The sequence below is a fragment of the Mesoplodon bidens genome, assembly GCF_964165515.1.
Source record: "Mesoplodon bidens genome assembly, contig: HAP1_SCAFFOLD_72, whole genome shotgun sequence".
NCBI lineage: Eukaryota > Metazoa > Chordata > Mammalia > Artiodactyla > Ziphiidae > Mesoplodon > Mesoplodon bidens.
In genome coordinates this window covers 1,944,829-1,969,846 of record NW_027671438.1, presented here as the reverse complement: position 1 = coordinate 1,969,846, position 25,018 = coordinate 1,944,829, and the positions used below count along the sequence as shown (strand labels likewise).

The 25,018-nt window shown below is 36.1% G+C and overlaps 1 long non-coding RNA gene across 8 annotated transcripts in view; it reads right to left on the bottom strand.

Annotated features, from left to right (window-relative positions):
* The window catches only part of LOC308611360, a 180,667-nt gene that overhangs the window by 85,309 nt on the left and 70,340 nt on the right, over nt 1-25,018 (bottom strand). The window contains exon 3 of one of the 8 annotated variants that reach the window (XR_014014860.1): nt 2,363-2,385. The exons of 6 other annotated variants lie outside the window; for them this stretch is intronic. This is a non-coding gene — a long non-coding RNA (uncharacterized lncRNA). Of the gene's footprint in view, nt 1-2,362; nt 2,386-12,856; nt 12,882-25,018 lie in introns of those variants that run through there. One more of the 8 variants, XR_014014861.1, reaches the window with a different exon arrangement.

The window sequence follows — 25,018 nt, the reverse complement described above, 5'->3', positions numbered from 1 at the left end:
GCTTCAAAATGTTCAACATAGAATTACTATGTGACCCAGCAACTCCACTTCTAGGTATGTACTCAAGAGAAATGAAAACATATGTCCACACAAAAACTTGTAAACAAATGTTCAAAGCAGTATTATTCATAAGAGTTAAAAGGCAGAAACAACCCAAATGTCCATCAACTGATGAATGGGTAAATAAAATATGGTATATCCATGCAGTGTAATACTTTTGGCGTTAAAAAGCACTGATACATCCTACAACATGGCTGAACCTTGAAAACATGCTAAGTGAAAGAAGCCAGTCACAAATAACCACGTATGATTCCATTCATGTGAAATATTCAGAATAGGGAAGCCAAGAGAGGACAGAAAGTAGATTAATGGTTGCTTAGAGCTGGGAGATGAAGGGTGGCGGGTAATAGCTCAAGGTTACGGGGTTCTTTCTGAAGTCATGAAAATGTTTTTAAAATTGTGATGCACATATCTGTGAGTATACTAAAAATCCTGGAATTACACACTTTAAATGAGTAAATTGTATGGTATGTGAACTATATCTCAATAAAACTATTCAAACAAAGGATTTAAAAAGAATAAGTGCTTAAGGATGACTAGGAGAGAGGATACAACAAAAGATGTCAACACATTTTTGGAAGATGGAAATCTGGTGGAGGAATGGTAACTGGTGAGCAGAGCAGATGAAGTGCTGGCAAACCATTTCACACCACAAAACGCCAGAAGACGGATGACCTGGTGGCACCAGATCAGAAAAGCCAGGGGTTCCATGCTGTAAACACGTTGATTATTTTCCCTTCTTTTTTTTTTTTGTATTGTGTTTAATTTAAAAACATTTGTTGGTGGGGAGGGTGTGGTGCTCTTCTTCAGCATTTTGTAAAATCCTGTTGAAGTGTGCAGAGGGTCCCAGGTTTCTTGCCTGGGACAGAATGTGAGATAACTTTTGAAGCTGGCATTACACATTTCTGGGGTTTGGGTATGGTGATGGTGGTAGCTGCAAGAATCAAAGGCAGAAATCCCAAAGTTTAGGTAAAATCCAGGACAGCAGGCAATGGTCCATTTTTAAAATATATTTATTTGAAAATAACTAAACTTGTGGAAAAGATGCATGGATGGTAAAAACTATGTACCCTTTATCCAGACTTACCTACTAACATTTTGACCCATTTGAGATCTCTCTCCTCTCTCTGTCTCTGTTTCTGTCTCCTTCCCTTCCTGCCTCCACTCTCTCTATATATGAATACACACACACACACACACATATATGAAAAATATGCATACATTTCTGAATATTTGAAAATACATTTCATGCACCATGCACCTTCTCCTTGAATATTTCATTGTGTATTTAAGAAAAAGAAGATTCTCTTACATACAGTACAGTTAGTTTTCCCCTTCAGTAAATTTAACAATGACATAAAACTTTTAACTAATCTCCCATTCATATTCCATTTTTGTCAATTTATTGAGTAATGTCCTTTGTGGCTTTTTTTCAAAACCTCCATTACAGGATTCAGAATCACAGACTGCATTTAGTTGTCATGTGTTTTTAGTCTCCTTTAATCTGGATCAGTGTTTCTCGGTCTTTCTTTTTTTATGACAAGGCCACTTTTTGAAGAATATATTTGATGTGTCATTTTTATGACCCCTTCTATCCTGGAAATTCTTTTGGTGGAGCTTATATTGCTCAGACTTTAGAGGATGTTTTTACAGTTGTGAATCCTAGGGACCTCAGGGACAGTCAGGACCAAACTTTCTATAAAAAAAAAAACAATACCAGAGATACAAAGATATGTGGAGGGGTTTTTCTGAACAGATACACCTCCTGCAGTCAAGGGAGGAAGGTATGTGAGATGGAGTGGGCTTGAAATGGACCCTCCTTTTGGGTACAGACAACAGTGGAGCTGTGGATGCAGGAGAAGACAGGTAAAGAAAGGAGCTGTCATTACTAGTATCCTCCTCATAGGGGAGGGAGAGAATTAGGTATCTGGGGTCAAGACTGATTCATCAGACTCAACGAGGGAATACAGGCAAGCAAAGTAAGGAAATGACACAGCTTAATTTCAGCAGTTTATAATCTAAATAATGAAGGCACAAGGGCTACAACTATTAAATGACTAGCATGGGGAGATGAAATAAATACATATACACATCGACAAAAATGACATCATTGTTTAAAAAGGTATGGAGATGCCAACAGGAATTTTGGTGGCAAGTAAGAAAGTAGATGGGGAAAAAAATCATAAAACTTTTCATAGAAGAAGTAACCATGAGTGTGATTCCAAAAAGCTAAAACGTATTGCTAAATATTGTGCTCATTAGAAGTTATGTTAAAGAGAAGCCCACTCCTTAAATCAGGGTGTATTTGGTCCTTCGGGTTGTGTTCTGTAAAATAAAGAAAAAAATTTTAAATGTTTTGAGAGGGATTTTTCAGAAGAGAGAGCAAGCAGCAGGATGAGACACTGTATGGCTGGAGGAGGCTAGATTTGAGAACCTTAGGGGGCTAAATAGCCGAAGAGGGATTTTAGGAAAAAAAGAACTACTAAAGCTTTTTAAGTTGTTTGCCATAGGTTCATGGGTGTGCCATGCCCTTGTTTCCCTTTTTGTCATGCTTCCTGTTCACTGGTACAGGCTACTCTGCACTCTTACACTTTTTGGTGAATGTGAATTCTTTTGAGGAGATATGGGGGCGTATATTTCTTCTGACTACGTTTCTGGCTTCATACAGGTGAGAACACATTATGTATGAGGGGAAGCTGTAGTTGAAGGCTTGGAGGTAAAAATCCCTTGGCATAGAAGAGTTTTAAATATTATGTGGGGTCCAAAGGTAGATCACCAAGCAGTAAAAGGGTCTCAGGTAATATCTGGGTAACGTGTGGAATAAATAGAAATTTTCACTAAGGTAAATATATGGTATGTAAATGTGTGGGTTGGAAGGTGGGTTAGAGGTATCTAAAGGGCCCTGGAGGGATGGATAGATCTGCTGGGTTGGATGGTGGGGGAAGGATTGTGGGTTTCTCTCTCTTGTGTTGTCCCCTCCCTCACCCTCAAGAACCTTTGGTGTTTACGCTTAACCTCTGTAATGTGGGCCTAGAACTCTAGTCTAGAATGTGCACTTTCAATGCCCAGATGCTTGAGGCAGCAACGCACTTCTGATGATCTGGACCATCTTCTTTGTCTGAGGAGCCTTACTGCACCATGGCTGAGCTCCAGCTCAACTTCCTAGGTTTCCCCATCCTTGCCTTTGTGTATTGGGTGGGGCTCCTTCTTCTGGCACTGTGCTACCTAAGGAGGAATTCATGTTTCCCAATATTTTGGAAACAGGGAGAAATCGATCAGGTCAGCAAACCAGAGTCCCTCAAAGATATTAAATCTTTTCAAATAGATGCATTCAATGGTATCAGTTTCCCTCTAAGTACTGCTTTTTCTGCAGCTCACAAATTTTGACAAGTTGTATTTTAATTTTCATTTAGTTTAAAATATTTTTTCTCTTGATATTTCTTCCTTGACCCATGTTTTAGTAGCATGTTGTTTACTCTCCAAACATTTTGGCATTTCCAGCTATTTTTCTGTAATTGATTTCTAGTTGAAGTCCATTATGGTCTGAAAATATACTTTGTATGATTTCTATTTTATATTTGTTAAGGTGTGTTTTGTGGCCCAAGACGTGGTTTATTTTGGTCAGTGCTCCATGTGTGCTTGAGAAGAATGCATATTCTGTTGTTGGATGAAGTATTCTACAAATGTCAATTAGATCAAGTTGATTGATGGTGCTGTTTAGGTCAACTATATCCTTACTGATTTTCCACCTGCTGAACCTGTCCATTTCTCATAGAGGGGTGTTGAAGTCTCCAAAAATAACAGTGGATTCACCTAATTCTCCTTGCAGTTGAACCAGTTTTTGCCTCACATATTTTGACAGTCTGTTGTTAGACTGTACACGTTAAGGATTGTTGTCTTCTTGGAGAGTTGACCCCTTTGTTGTTATGTACTGCCCCGCTTTATCCCTCATAACTTTCCTTGTTCTGAAGCCTGCTTTGTCTGAAATTAATATAGTTCCTCCTGCTTTCTTTCATCAGTGTTACCATGGTACAGTTTTCTCTTTCCCTTTACTTTTAATCATCTGTGTCTTTATATTTAAAGTGGGTGTTTTGTAGACAACAAATAATTGGATCTTGGTTTATCCACTGACAGTCTGTCTTTTAATTGGTGAATTTAGAACACTTACATTTAGTGATTTTTTTATATAGTTGGATTAATATCTGCCATATCTGTAACTGTTTAGTATTTATTATGTGTATTCTTTTTTTCTTCTTCTCTTTTTCTGCCTTTTCTGATTTTAAACAAGCACTTTATATGATTCCATTTCTCTCTTCTCTTAGCATGTCAAGTATTCTTCTTTAAAAAATATTTTCATGGTTGCCCATGAATTTGTAATATACATTTACAACTAATCTAAGGCCACTTTTATATAGAACATTATACCACTTCATAGGTAGTGCAGGTTCCATTATAACAGAGTTCCCAATTCCTCCCTCTTGTCCCTTGTAACACTGATGTCATTTATTTCACTTATCCATATACTATAATCACCCAATACACTATCATTAGTATTATTAGGTCAACTGAGAATAAGAAAAATAAAAGTTTTGTTTTACCTTCATTTATTCCTTCTTTGCCCTTCCTTTATGTAGAGCTGAGTTGTCCTTTTCCTTCTCCTTGAAGAACTTTTTAAACATTTATTCCAGGGCAAATCTGCTGCTGATGAGTATCTCAGTTTTTGTTTGAGAAAGTTTTTATTTCTCCTTCACTTTTGAAGGATAATTTCACTAGACACAAAGTTCTAGGGTGATTTTTTTTTCTTGCAACACTTTAAATATTTCACTCAATTCTCTTCTTGCTTGCATGGTTTGTGATAAGCCCATAATTCTTATCCTTGTTCCTTTAGAGGCAGGATATTACTTTCTTCTGTATTCTTTCAAGATTTTATCTTTCAGCTTCCTACAGTTTTAATAAAATATGTCCAGGTATAGACGTTCTTCGTATTTATATGCTTGGTGTTCTCTGAGCTCCCACAATCTATGGTTAATCCGTCATTAATTTTGGAAAATCCTGGGCTGTTATTTCTTCAAATATTTCTTATTCTCTCTTCTCTCTTTCTTCTCCTTTTGGTATTTCAAATACATGTATATTACACATTTTGAAACTGTCTCACAGTTCTTGGATATTCTGAGTTAAAGGTTTTTTTAAAAATTCTTTTTCTCTTTGCATTTCAGTTTGCAAAGTTTCTACTGACAGACATATTTTCAAACTCACTTACTCTTTCCCTGGCCATAGGCAATATACAGATGAGCCAATTAAAAGCACTCTTCATTTCTGTTATAGTGTTTTTGGTTTCCAACATTTCCTTTTGATTCTTTCTTAGAGTTTCCCTCTCTCTGCTTATTGCTCATCTGTTCTTGCATGTTTCTGCTTTTTCCATTAGAGCCCTTAACATGAAACGATGGTTATTTTGGATTCCATGTATGACAATTCAAAAATCTCTGTCATATCTGAATGTGGATCTGATGCTTGCTTTATCTATTCAGACTGTTTTTTCTTGCCTTTTTATCATACCTTGTAATTTTTTGTTGAAAAGCCAGACATAATGTATTGGGTAATAGGAACTGAAGTAAACAGACCTTAGTGTGAAGTTTTATGTTAATCCAGGTAGGTGTTGGTTGTGTTTAATATTTACTGTAGCTGTATATGTCAGAGACTTCAATTTCCTATAGTGTCCTTGTTTTCATCTCCCTTGGTGTCTTCAGATTTCCCTAAGTCTCCTCCTTATATAGAGCCTATGCCTTGCAGCTCTTTCGGCTATGATCCTCTGTTACCATACTGGAGCCCTGTTGAGGTGGTAGTAAGGAGCTGGGGGGGAGGGGATATGATTAAATCTGTCGTTTAGTGGTCCTGTGCCCCTGGGTTATTCACAGATGTTTCTAACTCTTTTCTCTCTTTCTTTCTTTTCACTTTTTAGAAGAGATAAGAAAGCTAGAGGGAACTGGAGTTGGATAACTTCCCTTCTCCCATGTGGGATAAGTCTCTGGTAGTCTTTTCCTCTGCGGAGTAAGCTTCTGTTATGGAGAACATTCAGGGGATATTTCAGAATGTTTTCAAAATTGTTACTTTTCTTCCCATTCCCACACTCCTCCACCAGAAACATCAGAATTTTTCATGGCTCTTCACTGTGAGAACCTGGTGGGGTTCCCATAGGCGAAACCCATGAATAGGTGGAGGCCCCCCTAAGATAATGACCCTAGGAGTTTCTCGCTCTCATGTTAGCCCATGTGCATCCTCTAGCAATTTGTCAAAGTGTCCTTTTAAGTGTTCCTATCAATTTATGGCTCCAGTGGCCTCTGCTTGAGGTAAGCTGACCTCAACTATGATTCTCTGCATTCACCCTCTATGAAGATTTTGGAGTGATTTGCCCTGTGACCTTAATTCTCTAATGCTACAAGAAAAGTCACTGACTTTCAATTGGTTCAGATTTCGCTTCTTCTAAAGACTGGAGTAATGACCCTCAAGCTCTTTAAGTGTTGGAGCTGGAACCAAAAGTTGCCTCTCAAAGAATGATTCTTTATTTTCTTGTTCCCCTGCTCACATTTCTCAGTGAGATTGGTTGGGTCAGAGAGACACCTAAGATAGGAAGTTCAAGGAGAGGATAGAACATCATAGGCCAGGCAGGGCCAGTAGTTCTGGGGGGACTAAGGCTTCCAGTTGAAGCCCATGGCCCATCTGAGCGTTTGGAGATTGCAGGATAAAATCCCAAGCATAACTTTGCGGCCCTGAGTTGGGTTATTTAGAGAGTTTGGGATCTCTGCAGGAGAACAGAGTTCTCCATTGCTTGATCATGCCTCACGTTCTCACGTCAGGCCTCACTCGACAGAGCCTTCCTTTATGCTGGGCTGATCAGAGCAACAATGCTGAGCCTCTGAGAGCCTCTGAGCAGAGCCTGGAGCCTGAGCTCCAGGATACAGGGTCCTATCTGAGGGACATGGATGTGACTGTTGGCCTCAGATGCTAGGCCCTCCTTGGGCAGATGACTTCTGACTGAGAATATCAAGTGTGGACGTCATAGATAAAAGTCCTTCTTTGATTTTGTCAAAGAAGAAAAAAATCGAAAGCATTTTAAACCTTTAAAATTGATAAAAGGAAGGAACATAAAGTTCTATTGGTTCCGGAAGATCCCACATACCGCGGAGCAACTAAGCCCGTGTGCCGCAACTACTGAGCCTGCGCTCTAGAGCCTGTGCGCCACAACTACTGAAGGTCGCGCACCTAGAGCCCATGCTCCGCAACGAGAAGCCACCGCGATGAGAAGCCCGCACACTGCAACAAAGAGTAGCCCCCACTCTCCGCAACTAGAAAAAGCTCGCGCGCAGCAACGAAGACCCAACACAGAGCCAAAAATAATAAATAAATAAAAATTTTTAAAAAAGTAAGCAGTTATGAGCTGCTATAAACCTACTGTTTCTTTACTTGATTTAAATGAATTTAATTCTTTAAATAACTGAGCAGGTAGAGAATTTAGACTCAGCCATTATTAGAGGTACCTTATACAACCAAAGTGGTATAAAAACCCTGTAACATGAAAGTGTTGTGGAGGTCCTTCTGGTCTTCTGAGACCGGGACACCTGTACCTTTATGTCCCATTTATAAATGTTCCTGTATAATGTTTGGGATGCTGAAATATTCGATGAGATAGATACACCATGCCTATTACATGCCTTCCCTATATCTCTCTCAACTACATCCCTCTAATGAGTTGGTGCAGCTCCAAGGCTCTATCCAGTAACAAGGTAGTGTCAGGCAGTGCTTGTTGTACTCACTGGCTTTTAATCCTCCAACTGCCTTGTAATCTCCTCCTTCACACCTTGATGCTTAGAAATGGCATATTTCCTGAGGAAGAGGTTTCTAGGGAGTCCTGGATACTTGCTTGAAATGGGGACAGGAGGATGGAGGAACAGAAGGGAAGATATAGGGAAGATGAACAGATTTTTTTTATATAAATTTTTCTGCCATAAAAACTATAGGTACCAAGCAAAGCAATCAGGGAAATTTATATTCATGCATTAATTGACCACTTACAACGATGAGTAGATAGAGAACATTAGATAGATTAAGGAAGTATCTAGGAGGTAAAATGGATAAGATTGATAATGGATAGGATATAGTGGCTGATGTGAGAGGTTGAACTCAAGGATTATTGTTAGGTGCCTGGTTTATACAACTGGGTGAATGGTGTCACTACACACTAAGACAAATGGAAATGAAGGAGGAGAGATTCGGTAGTTTAGGGAGACCATGAGTATTTAGCTTTATGTATATTTTAAATGAACAGATTTAGATGTTAAATAGGCAACTGGATTTACAGAATTCAGATTAGAGGTCTCAGGTACACAAATGTCCAAACTTTATGGAGTTGGTAACTGAAGCTGTGTGTTTCTGTGAAATCATATTATGAGTTCTAGAGTGAGGGGACATAATGGCCTAGAACTGAATTTTGAAGAATTTCAACATTTAATGTCTGAGGAGAAGGATACGTACCTGCAAAGAAGATAGAGAATGAACTGCCGCAGAGATTAGAGGAAAACCAGAGGAGTTTTTGGGTCAAGGAAAATCAAGTCTCAAAGACAGAAGCAAATCCTACTTACAGGTCAAGTAAGTAGGAGATAAAATTTTCACATCACATCCATGGATTTGGAAATAACTTATGAAGTACCTTTTTATTGGAGTAATAAAAGATGGATTCTATTGGGAGTGGGTTGAAGCATGAGAAGGAAGTAATAAAGTGAAGGTATCAAATATAGATAAACATTTTTAAACAGCTTTATGGAGGCACAACTGATGCACAAAAAATGGCACATGTTTAATGTATACTATTTGATGAGTTTGGACATATGCATAAACCCATGAGACAATTAACACAATCAAGGTAATAGACATATCTGTCCCCTCCAAAAGCTTGTGTCCCATTTTTTCTGTGTGTGGTAAGAACACTTAACATGAAATTGACCCTCTTAACTAATTTTAAGTGCTTAACACTATTGTTAACTACAGACACTATTTGTACAGCAGATTTCTCGAATTTATTCATCTTGTATAACTGAAAATTCATACCTGCTGCACAACAGCTCCCCATTTCTCCCTTTCCCCAGCCCCTGGCAACCAACATTCTATTCTCTGCTTCCATGAAGTCTGATTATTTTAGGTACCTCATATAAATGGAATTATGCAGTATGTGTCCTTCTGTGACTGGCTTGTTTACTTAGCTTATTGTCCTCCAGGTTCATCCCTGTTGCTACAATGGTAGAACCTCCTTCTTCTTTTAAAGTTGAAAATATTCCATTGTAAATATATACTACATGTTTTGAACCATTCATCTGTCGATGGACAGTTTGGGAAAAGCTTCTTGACATTGATCTTGGCAATGATTTATTGGCTATGACACCAAAAGCACAGACCACAGAAGCAAAAATAGACAAGTAGAACTACATCAAAATAAAAAGCTCCTGCACAACAAAGGAAACAACCAACAGAATGGAAAGGTAACCAATGGAATGGGAGAAAATATTTGAAAATCATATATCTGGTAAGAGGTAAATATCCAAAATTTATAAGGAATTCCCACAACTAAGTAGCAAATAAACCAAATAACTCGATTAAGAAATGGGCCAAGAACTTGAATATACATTTTCCAAAGAACACATATGAATGGCCAAAATGTATATGAAAAGGTACTCAGCATCGCTAATCATCAGGGCAATGCAAATCAAAATCACAAAGAGATATCACCTCACACCTGTTAGGATGCTTAGTTTCAAAAATACAAAGGTAACAAGCACCGGAGAGAATATGGAGAAATTGGATCTCTTGTACACTGTTGGTGGGAATACAAAATGGTATATAGTCACTATGGAAAACAGTATGGAGGCTTCTCGAAAAATTAAAAATAGAACTATCATATGATTTAGCAATCCCACTTCTGAATGGATATATGTATATATATATATGTATATATATGTGTGTGTGTGTGTGTGTGTGTGTGTATGTATAAGAGAACTGAAATCAGGATCTCAAAAAGATTGCACTCTCATGTTCACTGAAGCATTATTCACAATTGCCAAGATATAGAAAAACATTTTCAAGAATTATTTTAAAAACTGTGCCTTTGAAGAAGAGATAGTGTGGTAATTAGTAATAGAAGTCAGGTGGAGAAAGGTGAGTTTGGTTTTGCTTTTCTTTTTTGCTTTACTCTTCTTTATTATTTTTCCCAATTTGGAAGATTTTAGAATGTTTCAAAAAGATAGTGGAAAAGATCCAGATTAGAGAAGGTATTGAACAAAATAAGGATCCTTAGAGAGTGCAAGGTGATGCAATCCAAATCAGGAGTAAGGGAATTGGGTTTAGTAGGAATAGAGCTTCTGTTCTGTTAAATTACCAAAGGAGATAAAGATGGCAGCAGATGTAGTAACTCTATTATGTTAATGAACAGGAAAGTTCTCCTAATGTTTTTTCTTTTCTTTTCTGTGAATTAAAAGAGATTATTTCCTGATATTATAGCAAATGGTGGGGACATGCCATTTAAGAAGAGTGCAATAGCTGAATCACTTTGTTATACAGCAGAAACTAACACAACATTGTAAAGCAATTATACTCCAATAAAGATTTTTTTAAAAAAACAAAGAATAGTGCAGAAAGAGAGAACAAACTCTAAAGAGTGGGAAATGATGGGTCCAGATTAATGTAGCAGAATTAAAGGGCAATATTAAAGGACCTTTTAGGTTAGTGATCATGAATTTATAAAGGAAACCATCTAAACTATTATACACTTTACTTGGGAAGACTTTGAAAGCTGGAGATCAAGTAAAGAGAAAGCAATGGTTTGGGTTGATCCAGCATAACTAAAAGACACTGGAACAGGGCTAGGGACAAACACACTATTAGATAATGGACACTGGAATGTAAGAGAGTAAGGAGAGATACAAAGGCAGTATCAGGAGAAAGCAAAGGAGTAAACAGACTTTGCGTCAAAGTACTATCATAGTGGTGGGGTATTTGAACAAGTGAACTGGAATGTGAGAAGTTATTGTAAAGGGATGGCATATATGTGTGAATAATTTTTAAAGACTATTTCTCTTTTTCCAGCTCTGATTTTTATTTTAGAGGACTGACTCCTGAAAACTCGGTTTCCCAGGATTCACTGGCAACTAGCTTCCAATTAATTTTGAGTAAAGGAAGGACTGGTGAGAGTTTGGAAGAAGGGGATAGGGGAGAACACAGAATGCACTCTTTCTTTGAGTTGTACGTACAGCTGAGGCTTCGTCTACCTCATGCATCCAATTCCTGCTCAAGGGCTTCTCCCTCCATGTTCCCAGCACCCACCAGCAGTCTCTACATTCATTACCGTTCTGCTTAGGGGATTCAGTCTTTCCAAACTCTAGGTTGCCTTCCTATTTCATTTGACTCCAGCTTTTATAACTTTTGAAACAAGCTCCTTTTATTAAAATCTACTTTCTAAACTTCCTGAAGCAGATTTCCTGTCCTGCATGAGTAATCCCAGGAAAAAGATGCTCAAGATGGGACTCTGGAACAAGGTTTTGAGCTTGAATGTAGTAGTGACTCCACTGCCAATGCAAAGACAAGTGTTTCTTCCGAGTAGTGGAAGCAATAAATAAATTACCAGCAATATTTGCTTTGAACATATTGCCAGTTGAAGACAATACTTTTACATCTCAAGCGGCAGCTGATTTTGTCTATTACAGCAGTAATAACTACAAGCTCCACGGAGACCATTAGCTGCTTCTTATAGCACCAGAGAGCTTACAAAATGAAAATGTTTACACTTAATGTTAAAAGGTGTTAGGTGTTTAAACTCTCAGATCCAGGCATGGGAAGACACAGAGAGCCACACTGAGGGCCTTAAAATTTTCTCATGTCTTATAGCCACACAGCAGACATGGCTGAGGATCAAGTTTCAAATCTAAAAGTGTGGGTTGCAGAATTAAAATCCAAGTTCAACGTACATCTGTGCTAAGTCTCACAGATTAATATCAGGACATTGATCAGGAAGAGCTGGGTATTAAGATAAGGATATATTGAGTATTTAGGATAAGTGCAGGTAGGCAGACTCAGATTAATATGAAAATTTTTAACCCAAATCTTCCTGTGGTTTCCTCGCCAATGGAAGCCACCCTTCTTCCTCCCCATTTGAGGAAACTAACCTTCCCTTACTTAACATATCTCTAAAGACCTCATCTAAATAGGTTAGTTTTCAAGGAAATTTCTACTTTTCTCAAGACCCATCCACATCAGCACTTACTGCATCCTAATAACTACAGTCAGATTCCACCAGGCCCCAGGAGGCAAGTATAATGTCCACCCTGGTAGGAGTTAGCATATACATCAAAAGAAATGCTATATCCTGCTAATGTGTATCAGCAGAAACCTGTAGAATGTGTGTGTGGCATATGGTTTTTCGGGTTTTTTTGTTTGTTGTTTTGCAGTACGCGGGGCTCTCACTGTTGTGGCCTCTCCCGTTGCGGAGCACAGGCTCCGGACGCGCAGGCTCAGTGGCCATGGCTCACGGGCCCAGCCACTCCGTGGCATGTGGGATCCTCCTGGACCGGGGCACGAACCCGTGTCCCCTGCATCGGCAGGTGGACTCTCAACCACTGTGCCACCAGGGAAGCCCTGGCTTATGTTTTATAAGTGCTAGACTGAGAAAGATGGAATATAAAGTTGGAAGGGGTTGAATTTATTATAAAGAACTTACCTGAGATTCAAAGTATTAGCTCTAGCTGATGGAATTGGCTCTAATCGTTGGCTTGTTTGGCTGACTGAAACATAGATTCAATAGTCAGCAACATTCAAAGAGGGCAAGATGCCATAATTTATCTGACAGAATGTAGACAAAGGAATCCATGTACTTAAAATGAGAATGTTGGAGTGGATTAAGTATGTGAAACCCACTCAACTATCCCACAGTTATGCCCCCACAGAGGTCATCGATAACATTCTTCTTCAAGACATTAAGACATTCATTGATGAGAGAAATACAGGCATCCTTGAAAACCTCTGTGGCATCTGTCTTCTGTGGGCTAAAGATGACAATGCGGGATAGCACCAATGAAATGGCCCCCGTGCTTTTAACAGGAATATGGGGTTACAGAGTAGCAGAGGTTAAGTGGTAGCATTTAATATGAGAAACAAGGTGAGTGCAATTATCATAAAGGTCAGCAGGGCAGAGTGGCAGTATTTTGACCCAAAGTGACTTCCAGCAGTAACAGATTAATCACATTTACACTGGGAATTACATTGATGAGCAGGCTTGAACTGTATAAATGAAAATAAAATTCAAGCACAATGAGCAGAAACCTGCATTGATTTTCCAGGAATGAAAATTACAGCCTCGCCCAGACCTAAACCAGAGATCAGGTGGCTAAAACAGCTTCAGAAACTTTGCCGCAACACTGTCAAAAGTATAGAGTGTGATTTTTTTTTTCTCCAGGTCTACCTCAAAGGGGTTTACAATTTTCCAGGGGGAATGTTTAGAAAGAAAAGTGGAAAACTCAGAATTTTTCAGAGATTATTAAGATAAATTTACACACCTGAGGTTCCAAAACATCACTGTGGTCTTCAGGTCATAATAGGGCTTATGGAAGCCATGTGATAATTGGAATTTTGACACAAGTTCACCTCACTAGAAATCCTGTGCAGTGACCTACACTATATTTCCCCATATCTGAATGTATTTTTGGAGTACACATACTTGGAAAATGACAGAACTCTCAAACAACCTAAGTGCTATTAAGAACGGCTACTGCCTGACATCCATTAGGATAGCTATTATTAAAAACAATAATAAATAACAAGTATTGGCATGGATGTGTAGAAATCTGAACCCTTCTCCATTGCAGTTCCTCAAAAAATTAAAGAGAATTACCATACGATCTAGCTATTCTACTTCAGAGTATATATCCAAAGGAATTAAAAGCAGGGACTTGAACAGATGTTTGTAATTTCATGTTCTTAGCAGCATTATTCACAATAGCCAAAAGATGGAAACAACCTAAATGTCCATCAACAGAGGAATGGATAAACAAAATGTAGTCTATACATACAATGGAATATTAATGACCCTTAAAAGGTAAAAATTCTGATACACACTACGATACGGATGAACTTTGAAGACATTATGCTAAATGAAATAAGCCAGAACCGAAAACACAAATACTGTGATTCCAGTCCTATGAGGTACTAGAGTAATCAAATTTATATAGACAGATAATAGAATGGTGATTGCCAGGGTCTGGGTGCAGTGATGAATGGAGAGGTGTTGTTTAATGGGTAGAGAGTTTCAGTTTGGGAAGATGAACAAAGTCCTGGAGATGAATGGTAATGATGGTTGCACAACAACGTGAATGTACTTGATGCCACTAAATGGTACACCTAAACATGGTTAAGATGGTAACTTTTATGTCATGCATATTTTGCCACAACTGGAAAAAAATACATAGGAAGGGCCAAGTGGAAGCTCCTGGAACTGTCCCTACATGCAAACAATACCAAAAAAATAGCAATAGCACATATCTGGGGAATTTGCAGAGACTAAAATAACCATGCAGATGGTAATCTCCATCACCTGCCCCATTTAAATAATCTGTTTGGCCTGGAAAAAAGGCAAATAAGTCATGGACAATGACTGTTGATTATCATAAGATAATGAGGTACTAATTCTAATCAAAGCTGCTGGATTTTATGGGCCTTTTTTTCCTGGAACAAATCAAAACATCTCTAACTCCTGATATACAGCTATTGATCTGGCGAATAGTTGTCTCCACATCAAACAGCAAAGATAATGGAGCAGTTTACTTCTATCTGACAGAGACAGAAGTACACTCAAACTCTGTCTTACTTGAGTGCTATGCCAAGTCTCCCGATGTCTATAATATTATAGCCCATAGGGAGATTAGTCATCTGGATATCACAAAAGCATTATGATAGTCCCTTGTATTGATGAGTTTATGGTGATTGGACATGAGAAAAAGTAGGAAGTACTCAAGTTGTGTCAGTAAGATACACAGATGTCAAAGAGTGGGAAATAAACTCCATGAAAATTTAGGATGTCAAATATATCACAGCCTAGGTATGATAATGCACACAAACAGAAACCAACCTCCAGAAAGCACTGAACATCGTGTTGATTTGTTTTAAAGATGGAGGCAGCACACAGCTAGGATTCCGAACGATTTATTACACACTCCCTTTCCTAAATCCCATTCCTGATAGTGACTGCTCTTTCCTTTTACCCCTTCTCTCCTGTCCTCACCCTTCCTTTATTGTTCCCTATCCTTCTTCCCCTCTGCCCTCTTTCATTCTTCCTCATAGAGAATAACCTGGGCTATTATTTGTATTCTTTACATTCTTTATATCTCTCTCCCGTCCACCCCCCACCTCAACAAAGGCCTTGTACCAACTAAGAAAGGAAACATTTCAAGTCCTCAGAGTATTGAGAGGAAAAAGTTATGGGGAAATAGCAAATCCTGACAATTTAAATATTCTCTATGTATCACAGAAGTATATTTATCGTAAATAAATTCATACATGCAATAATAGCACAAATAGAAAATATTCACAAGCTAACAGACTGCCAAATTCTGCGTGAGATACAAAATCACATACCCATACTATCTGCTTTCCAATTTATAATTAAAACCATGTTACTGCAGAATTTTAAAAATAGCATTTTGATCATTATAAAAGAAAAAATTATAACTACATCAAAATTGTAAATTTCTGCACTTTTAAAGACACCATTAGAAAATGAAAGGGAAAGCCAAAGATTGGAGAAAATATTCATGAGATATAGATATAGATATAGATATAGATATAGATATAGATATATACATAACATAGACTGGCATCCAGGATATGTAAGATGATCTTACAACTCAATAGTGAAGTAGTATTTGGGGGAAATACGACTTCAGAATTATAAGAAACAAATATTTGTGTTTAAGCCACCCAGCCTATAGTATTTTTTCTTGAGATATAGTTGAAATATAACATTATGTAAGTGCAAGGTGTACACTTGTTGGTTTGATACATTTGTATATTGCAGTATGATTACCACCAGTAGCATTAGCTAACACCTCTATCATGTCCCACAATTATCATTTCTTTATTTGTGGTGAGAATAATTATGATCTAGTCTCTTAGCAACTTTGAAGTTTATAGTACAGTACTGTTGACTGTAATCACCATGCTGTGCATTAAATCTCCAGGGCTTATTTACCTATCAATACCAGTTGCAAGTTTATATCATTTGACCAACATTTTTCCAATTTCCCCACCCCCAGTCCTGGAAACCACCATTCTACTCTTTGCTTTTATGACTTTGGCTTTTTTAGATTCCATATATAAGTGATATAAGACAGAAAAAGACAGTCTATGGTATTTTTGTCATAGCAGACCAAACAAAGGAGTATTTGGGAGATGCCATATCATGTAAGCTTTTTAGTCAATGGTGAGAAATATTGATTTTATTCAATTACAATAGGATAGTGCAATGCAGAGTTGGGTTTGGAGGCTTAAACATGGGAGAAAAATGACCTAATTTATTTTTTAAAGATTATCTGCGGGGGGGGCTTCCCTGGTGGCACAGCGGTTGAGAGTCCGCCTGCCGATGCAGGGTTCACAGGTTCGTGCCCCAGTCCGGGAAGATCCCACGTGCTGCGCAGTGGCTGGGTCCGCGAGCCATGGCTGCTGAGCCTGCGGGTCCGGAGCCTGTGCTCAGCAATGGGAGAGGCCACAGCAGTGAGAGGCCCGCGTACCACAAAAAAAAAAAAAAAAAAAAAAAGATTATCTATGGGGAGTTTCCTATAGACAAATAAACAAGGATTCAAGAAGAAACTTTAGAAGGCCCTTTTTAAGAGTCCAGGTAAAGGATAGCAGATTAAGGTGGTAAAAAGAGAAAAACATTAACTAGCAATTAACTGAGAAATAGATTTTCAGGAACTAACCCCCACACATTTAGATAATTCATCTGAAATACGCTATTTGAAAATATAGTTTCTTAGGATGCATCATATCTCTGAAGGAAATGCTAAAATACCAATGGATTGATAGTCCAAGCAATGAAGATTTACTGAGTGGTGTGTGTGTGTGTGTGTGTGTGTGTGTCGTCCTCAACTGTCCTAGGCTCAAGGAAAGGCAAATAGAAATAAAACCTTCATGTTGGAATACTGTCCCACAGTGAGTAAAGGTATCATGTACTTTTAAAATTATATTTATTTAAACAAAGCCTAATATAATGGGAAAAATAAACTAGACCTGGAATCAAAAGACCTGAGTTTGAATCGCAGCTTGTTTAATTACCAGAATATTAAGTTCGGGCAAGTTGTCCACATTTGATCAATTTCAGGTTCCTTATTTACAAAATGGTTGGCTGGATGGAGTGATCTCTAGGCTCCCTTCTTGCATGAGATTTTGTTATTCTACAACACCATATTGGTATTCTCATTAAAGTGAATTTCAAGTGTTTGGTCAAGAAGAGGCTCATTTATTTACTTCTTTTATTTCAAATTTAATAATAATGTAAGCCCTCATCCCATCAGGCAAAGAAGAAACTCTACCAGTTTTGTCATCATTCAAGAATCCATTTCTTTCATTAGGTCACATGAACATTCTAGAGGCTTAAAATAACCCTAGAAAGTGTGGTAGAGGCTCTGTATTTGGGCCTTAAACAAAAGATATATCTTGTTGAACTTTCATGGTGGCTTTAAATCTGCTGACTCTACTGCTTCACTGATAAACTGGAATAACAGGAAAGTTGGTGCCTGAACCCATATTACTTGCATGAAGTGCATAACCACTGTTTCTGAAATCTTTCTCTATCTCTGGAGACATGCCCTATTTTCACACTGCCATAGTGAATGTTTAAGTCTTCTGCTACATGAAGATATGTCCCTCTCTCCAGCCTCAGGGACATCTATCCCTCTTCCTTTGGAGTCTCAATGGCTCTCCTCTTTTTCCTCTCTCTCTCTCTCTCACCTAACATTATTCTTTCAAAGTATTTGTGCTTTTCAAAGAACAAAGGAAATTCTGTCAATTCCAGGAATCACCAGCTTTTCACCCTAACACAAATCTCCCCTGAAGTAATTAACAGCAAATGTTGACTACCATCTTGAAGTGGTGGTAATAGAGTTGTTGGGGAAAACAAACACAAATTAAAGTTTCAATAAATTATACTGCCATAACTACAAATAATTAGCTCTTCAAGAAAGCAGATTTATATATCGACAAAATCCTTGCTTTGGAACCTCCTCACCTTAGTCCTTAGGGGAACAATCAATGATCTGAAATCTATCCCTTACCAAGCATACTTTGAAAAGTTCATTCTACTATACAGCTCATTAGATCGAACTTGCAATAAATCTTAACAGACTCAGAGAAGAAAATGTTTATTTAAAGTGGTAAATTTTTCAAAACTTCATATGGAGCCTGACCGTATTTCCTAAGATCTGATTCCTGCATTTCACTTCAGATTATCCCCAATCATTAGAGAGATCTCTATCCAAAAGCTATGTGAATCTTCTATGTTCATGTTGCCATATCTGACTACATATATACTCTTATTTAACACACACAAAAACTCATGCACACACTGTCTCTCACTCTCTCTCTCACATACATACACAAACACGCACACACCCATCCCTTCAGTTCATATATTTGTAAACCTACATACTCTTTTTGTAACTGCAATTTATTTTTTAAATCCACATTATGTTATTATGATCCACCCATGTTAATACACACAAAAACATTTCATTCAATTTACCTACTGTATAATATTACTTTTGAGAACAAACCATAATTTATCAATTACCTTTAAGAAGGGAATTTAGGTAACATCCACCTTATTATAAACAGCACTACATTAAGATTCCAATGCACATAGCTTCTAATGTAGATAAATAAGAATTTCCTTAATGATAGAGAGGCTGACCTTTCTTTTCTAAGTTTCGTGGCCACCCAGATTTATTCTTTTGTGTTTTTATTTGTCCATTTGTCTATACTGCTGTGGAAATGTTTCAATATTAATGTCAAATAATCTGTTCAGCTTTTCTTCATACTTTGTGATTGTTTAAATGTTGTGTTTAAGACACCTTTCCCTAACCTGATTTCATAAAGCTATATCCATATTTTGCTTTTAAAGTATTAATGTTTTTTCTTTCATATTTAATGTTTGATTTGAACTGGAATTTATTTTCTCATTTCTTTAAGATAGGGGTCTAACCCTTTGTCCATATGAATTTCCAATAATCTCAACACCATTTATTAAAAGGTTCATCCTTTCTCCACAAATCTGCAATGTTACCACATTAGTCTTTTTTTTAATCTATCTATGTTCCTGGGCCCTATATTCTGTTCAATTTTGTTTGTCTATACCTTTGCTGTGCCGGTACCACACTGTTTTAATTAATATGACTTTAAGTGTTTATATCAGGTAGCATAGGTTGCCCTTTCTTCATGTTTCTTAATGTTTTCATATCTTCTTCAAAAATTTTTGGCTACTTTCAACTCCCTACTTATACGTAATGGTCACCTTGGCTAAGACACGGTAACCAGACATTTGGTCGAACAGTATTCATGATATTTGTGTGAAGAATTTTTTTTAGATGAGATTAACATTTAACCCAATCAGTTGAAAGTCTTAATAGAAAGAAGACTGACGTCCCCTCAAAAAGAGGGAATTCTGCCAGCAGACTGCCTTTGGACTCACACTGCAATATCAGCTCTTCTCTGGGTCTCCAGCCTGTTGCCCTGCCCTGCAGAGTTTTTGCACATACACATGTCCTATTGGCTCTGCTTCCGTTTCTCTGGAGAACTCTGCCTAATACACTTCTCTCCCATATAAACTTTAGATTTAGCTTGTCATGGCTTATGAAAATATCTATTGCAATTTTCATTGTAATAGCAATGCATACAGAAGTTAGTGGCATGGTCAATTATAAGATATTGATTCATGTTTTCAAAGAATATTATAAAGTGTTCCATTTAATTTTTTACATCCTTTAAGAAAGCATCATTTTCTCCATGAATATTTGACTCACATTATTATATTTATTCTCAAATACCTGATATTTATTATTTTATTGTGAATGATATTTTTACTTAATAGTAAAAGTATTAATGGAATAGTATTTACTAATAGTAGTACATTTTCTTACTGGATGTTGCTAATATTTTAAATTCTTATTGGTTTTTGTACATCAGTCTTGTATCCAGCAAGTTCAGAGATTACAGATTTTCTTGTATTTTGTACGCAGACATTTTCCACTTCTTTTTTTGTTTTCAACTGTATTTTCCACTGGCTTTTGCTTCTGTACATATAAATTAATCTTGTGTTAATATTTTATTTGGAATAGTTTTATTGATCTCTATAAACGGATGTGTTGTATATTTTATTTATTTATTTTGGTTTGGCTATTGTATATTGAAAAAGTGAGTATACCCTCTTGTTTCACTCTCTGAAAAATTTTATATAAGATAAAGGTTAATTTGAGCCCTGAAGGATTTGCAAAGTCACTTTTAAAATGTCTGGTCCTGGTGTTTTTGTTTGCTGATTTGTAGACATTTGACCAGACTATCCTATTCATGTAAAAGTTGTTAGTATACTATGTTTCTCTATTTCCTCTTAAGACAATGGTGCTAATTTTATTTTTTAATTCAATTTTTTATAAATTTTCATATTAATGGCATAATACTCTTTACTTTATTCCTATAATTAGTAAAACTCCAAATATATGTAAATAAAACCCCTTTTCTTTCAGAGTTTTGTTTGTGCCTTCCTCTTCTATGAACATAAAAAAATACCATTCTTTATATTTTCAAAGAAACAAAATTGAAGTTTACTGATCCTCTCTACTGTCTATTTAGATCCCATTTTTTACTGACATATAATTCACATACCATCGAATTCACCTATTTATAGATTTCAGTGATTTTGAGTATATTCACATATAAGTGCAACCATCATTACAGTCAATTTTGAACATTTTTATCACTTCAAAAAACAAATCTAATATTCTTTAGGCATCACCTCCCTATATTCCCACCCTACTTCCCACAAGCTCTAAGCAACCACTAATCTATTTTCTGTCTCTGTAGATTTCACTATTCTGGACATTGCATAGAAAGAGAATCATACAATATAAGGTCTTTTGTGACTGACTTTTTTACTTAGCATAATATTTTGAAGGTTCATCTAGGTGATAGCATGCATCAGTATTTCATTCCTTTTTATAGCCAAGTAATATTTCATTGTATGGACATACCAATTCTGTTCATCCATTCCTCAGTTGATGGACATTTTGACTGTTTCCACTTGTTTGCTACTATGAAAAATGTTGCTATAAACATTCTTGTTCAGTTGGTGTGAACATATGTTTTCATTTCTCTTGGGTATACATCTAGGAGTAGAATTGCTGGGTCATATGGTAATTTCATGTTTAATTGTTGGAGGAACTGCTTAGATGGTTTTCAATTGAGTGATGCCATTTTGCTGTCCTACCACTATTTTTTTAAATAGTGTGAAGTGTGAGTCCTCCTACAAGTTGGTGATTATTGATACCCTCTATAGTTTGTTTTCTGTTTGTCCTACTTGTTTTATTAATTATCTCTTCTTCTATGGCACAATCTATTTAATTCTTATGTTGCAAACTTAGCTAATTAATTTCTAATAAGTTTCCTTTCAAATATGTGTGTGTGTGTGTGTGTGTGTGTGTGTGTGACACAGATTACAAGTATTGATTTACAGGTTCCCAGCAAGGGTTTTTTTTTTTTCAGTTCTAAATATTTAGTAAATTCTGACAGAAATTGTCATTAAATAATAAAATAGAGCTTACAGTTTCAAACTTAATAGAGTAAAAGTAGACTGCTATAAATATTTCATGATTCCAGAAGAAAAAGAAAAATATGAAAGAATTTAGACAAGTAGGAAAAAAAGGAAGATTTAAACCAAATTAGTAACTACATTTAATGCAAATGGATTGGCTGCTTCAAATGAAAAGAAAATAAGTGTCAGATTGTATAAAATTACATGTAACTATGTGCTATCTTCAAGAGACATACCCAAAGAAAGTGGAAGAAGTAAATAATAAATGCAAGAGCAGAAATTAATGACATAGAAAATAAACAACACAAATTCAAAAGCTAACATTTGGCTGTTGAAAATAGTAATAAAAATGGCTATCTACTTGAGGGACTTCTCAAGACCAAAAAAGAAAAAAAAACAGATAGAAAGCACAAGAAACCAATATCAGAAAGGTAAAAGGGTCATATATCACATACATGTTACAGACTTTACAAAGGAAAAAGTGAACAAAGAGTTTTCAAATAAATTTTAAATTTTATAAAAATCACAGTCCTCTAGAAAAATATATCAAAATAGATTCAAACAGAAATAGAAATTTATACATACGTTTATACATTACAGACATTGAATCAGCACTCACTACTCTCACCATGAAGAGAGCTGAAATCCAAGATTTTTCACTAGTGTGTTCTAAAGAAAGGAAGAATTCCAGTAGTACACAAACTCTTTGAGACTAGAAAGAGGGAACACTATTCAACTACTTTTTAATATTTTCTTCATTTCAAGACAGGAAAGGACAGGATAAGAAAGGATAATTAGAGGTGACCTTACCCAGGAAAACAGATGATAAATATAATATAAGCAAACTGAGTCCTACATAAAAGGCTAATTTCATGACAGACAACCAAAATTATTTGAGACAACAAAATTAATAATAAAATTAAACATACAAAAAAATTAAATCAAAAGTTTCTTATAATTTCAGCAGTCGTGTGTGATTTTACAAAAACCCGCAGCTAATCTTATCAAAGTAGAAACAGAAACTTTCTTAAATGAAAATTAGCTATCTACCATAGAGTAACATTATAGATACAGGTGAGATGATGAAAGATTTAAAGATCAGGAACAAGACAAGGATGCCCCCTGTCACCACTCTATTCAGTATTGTACTTGAGAGTTTAGCCAGTGGAGAAAGTCAAGAAAAAGAACTAAGATGTCTAAGGATTAGAAAAGAAAACACACAACTTGTTCTATTTATATATGATATTGTTGTGTACAGAGAAAACACAAAATAATGTACAGGAAATTGCTAGGATTTGTAAGAGAGTTTCATAAGATTTCTAGATAAAAATCAATAAAAATAAATTGTATTTTTATATAATAGCATCAAACAGAAAGTGATATTAAAAAATCCTTTTAGATAGCACCAAAAAGCTGAAGTAGCAATAAATCCAATAAGATATACAATATCTTTACAGACAACATTATAATAAAAAGACCTTGAAGAAATCAGAAATGAATAGAGATACATTTTGTGTTTATAAGTTGGATATCTTAATAGTGAAAAGATGTTAAGTCTCTAAAGATTAAGTTATAGAGAAAGCAAAATCTAAGTGAAAATGCCAAAGATTTTGTTTTGGACCTGAAAAACTTCTTTAAAAATTTATACGGATTACAAAAGCCCACCACACACTTGAAGAATAATATAAATGTGGGAAAACTTGTCCTACTGAATATTTAGTGTTCTTATAAAGCTATAGTAACAAAGAGAGTGCAGTTTTGATATAGAGACAAACAAATGAACCAAAAGAAGACTTAATAGAGACACAGAAAAACAAACCAAAACATATATTATTAAAACAAAATCATATATATATGTGTATGTACACACACACACACACACACGGCAACTCTGCATAACAGAGGTATCACAGCACCTCAACAAAGACATAACAAACTTTTCGATTAAAAAATGCTGAGCACTAGGGTATCCATGAAGAAAAAATAATTAAAATTGTTTCATATTGTAAACAAAATTATTTCCAGATGGATTAATGACCTAAATGTGAAACGGTACCAAATATATTTTAAAAGACAATATAGGAGGCTATCTTTAAGCCACAAAGTAGAAAGATGGAAAAAAGTATAAGCTTTAAAGGAAAAGATTGATGTATTTACCCACATTAAATTAAGACATATTTTCCAACAAAAGAAAACACAAAGATAGTTAAAAGAGAGGTCATGCCACAGAGTTTGAAAAGATCACTGCAACATATAAAACCAATAGAGAGACTACTATTCCAAACGTGAAAAGAACTTAAAAAGAATAAAGCTGGAGGTATCTCACACCCTGACTTTAGACTATAGTACAAACCTACAGTAATCAAAACAGTATGGTACTGACACCAAAACAGACATATGGAACAGAACAGAGAGACCAGAAATAAACCTATACACTTATGGTCCATTAATTTAAGACAAAGGAGGCAAGAATGTTCAATAGGAAAAAGGTCTCTTCAATAAGTGGTGATGGGAAAACTGGACAGCTACTTGTGAAACAATTAAATTAGAACACTTTCTCACATCATATACAAAAATAAATTCAAAATGGATTAAAGACCTAAATACAAGATCAGAAACCATAAAACTCCTTGAAGAAAACATAGGCAAAACACTCTGACATAAATAATAGCAATATTATTTTGGATCTGTCTCCTAAGACAAAGGAAACCAAAACAAAAATAAACAAATGGGACCTAAATAAACTTAAAAGCTTTCGCACTGAAAAGGAAACCATTGACAAAATGAAAAGACAACCTACTAAATGGCAGAAAATATTTGCAAATGATGTGACCTATAAGGGGTTAATATCTAAAATATATAAACAGCTCATAAAACTCAATATTAAAAAGAAACAATTAAAAATGGGCAGAAGACCTGAATAGACATGTTTCCAAAGAATACATACAGGTGGCCAATAGGCACATGAAAAGATGCACATCACTAATCAACAAAGAAATGCAAATCAAAACCACAATGAGACATCACTTCATACCTGTCAGAATGGCTATCATCAAAAAGACTACAAATAAC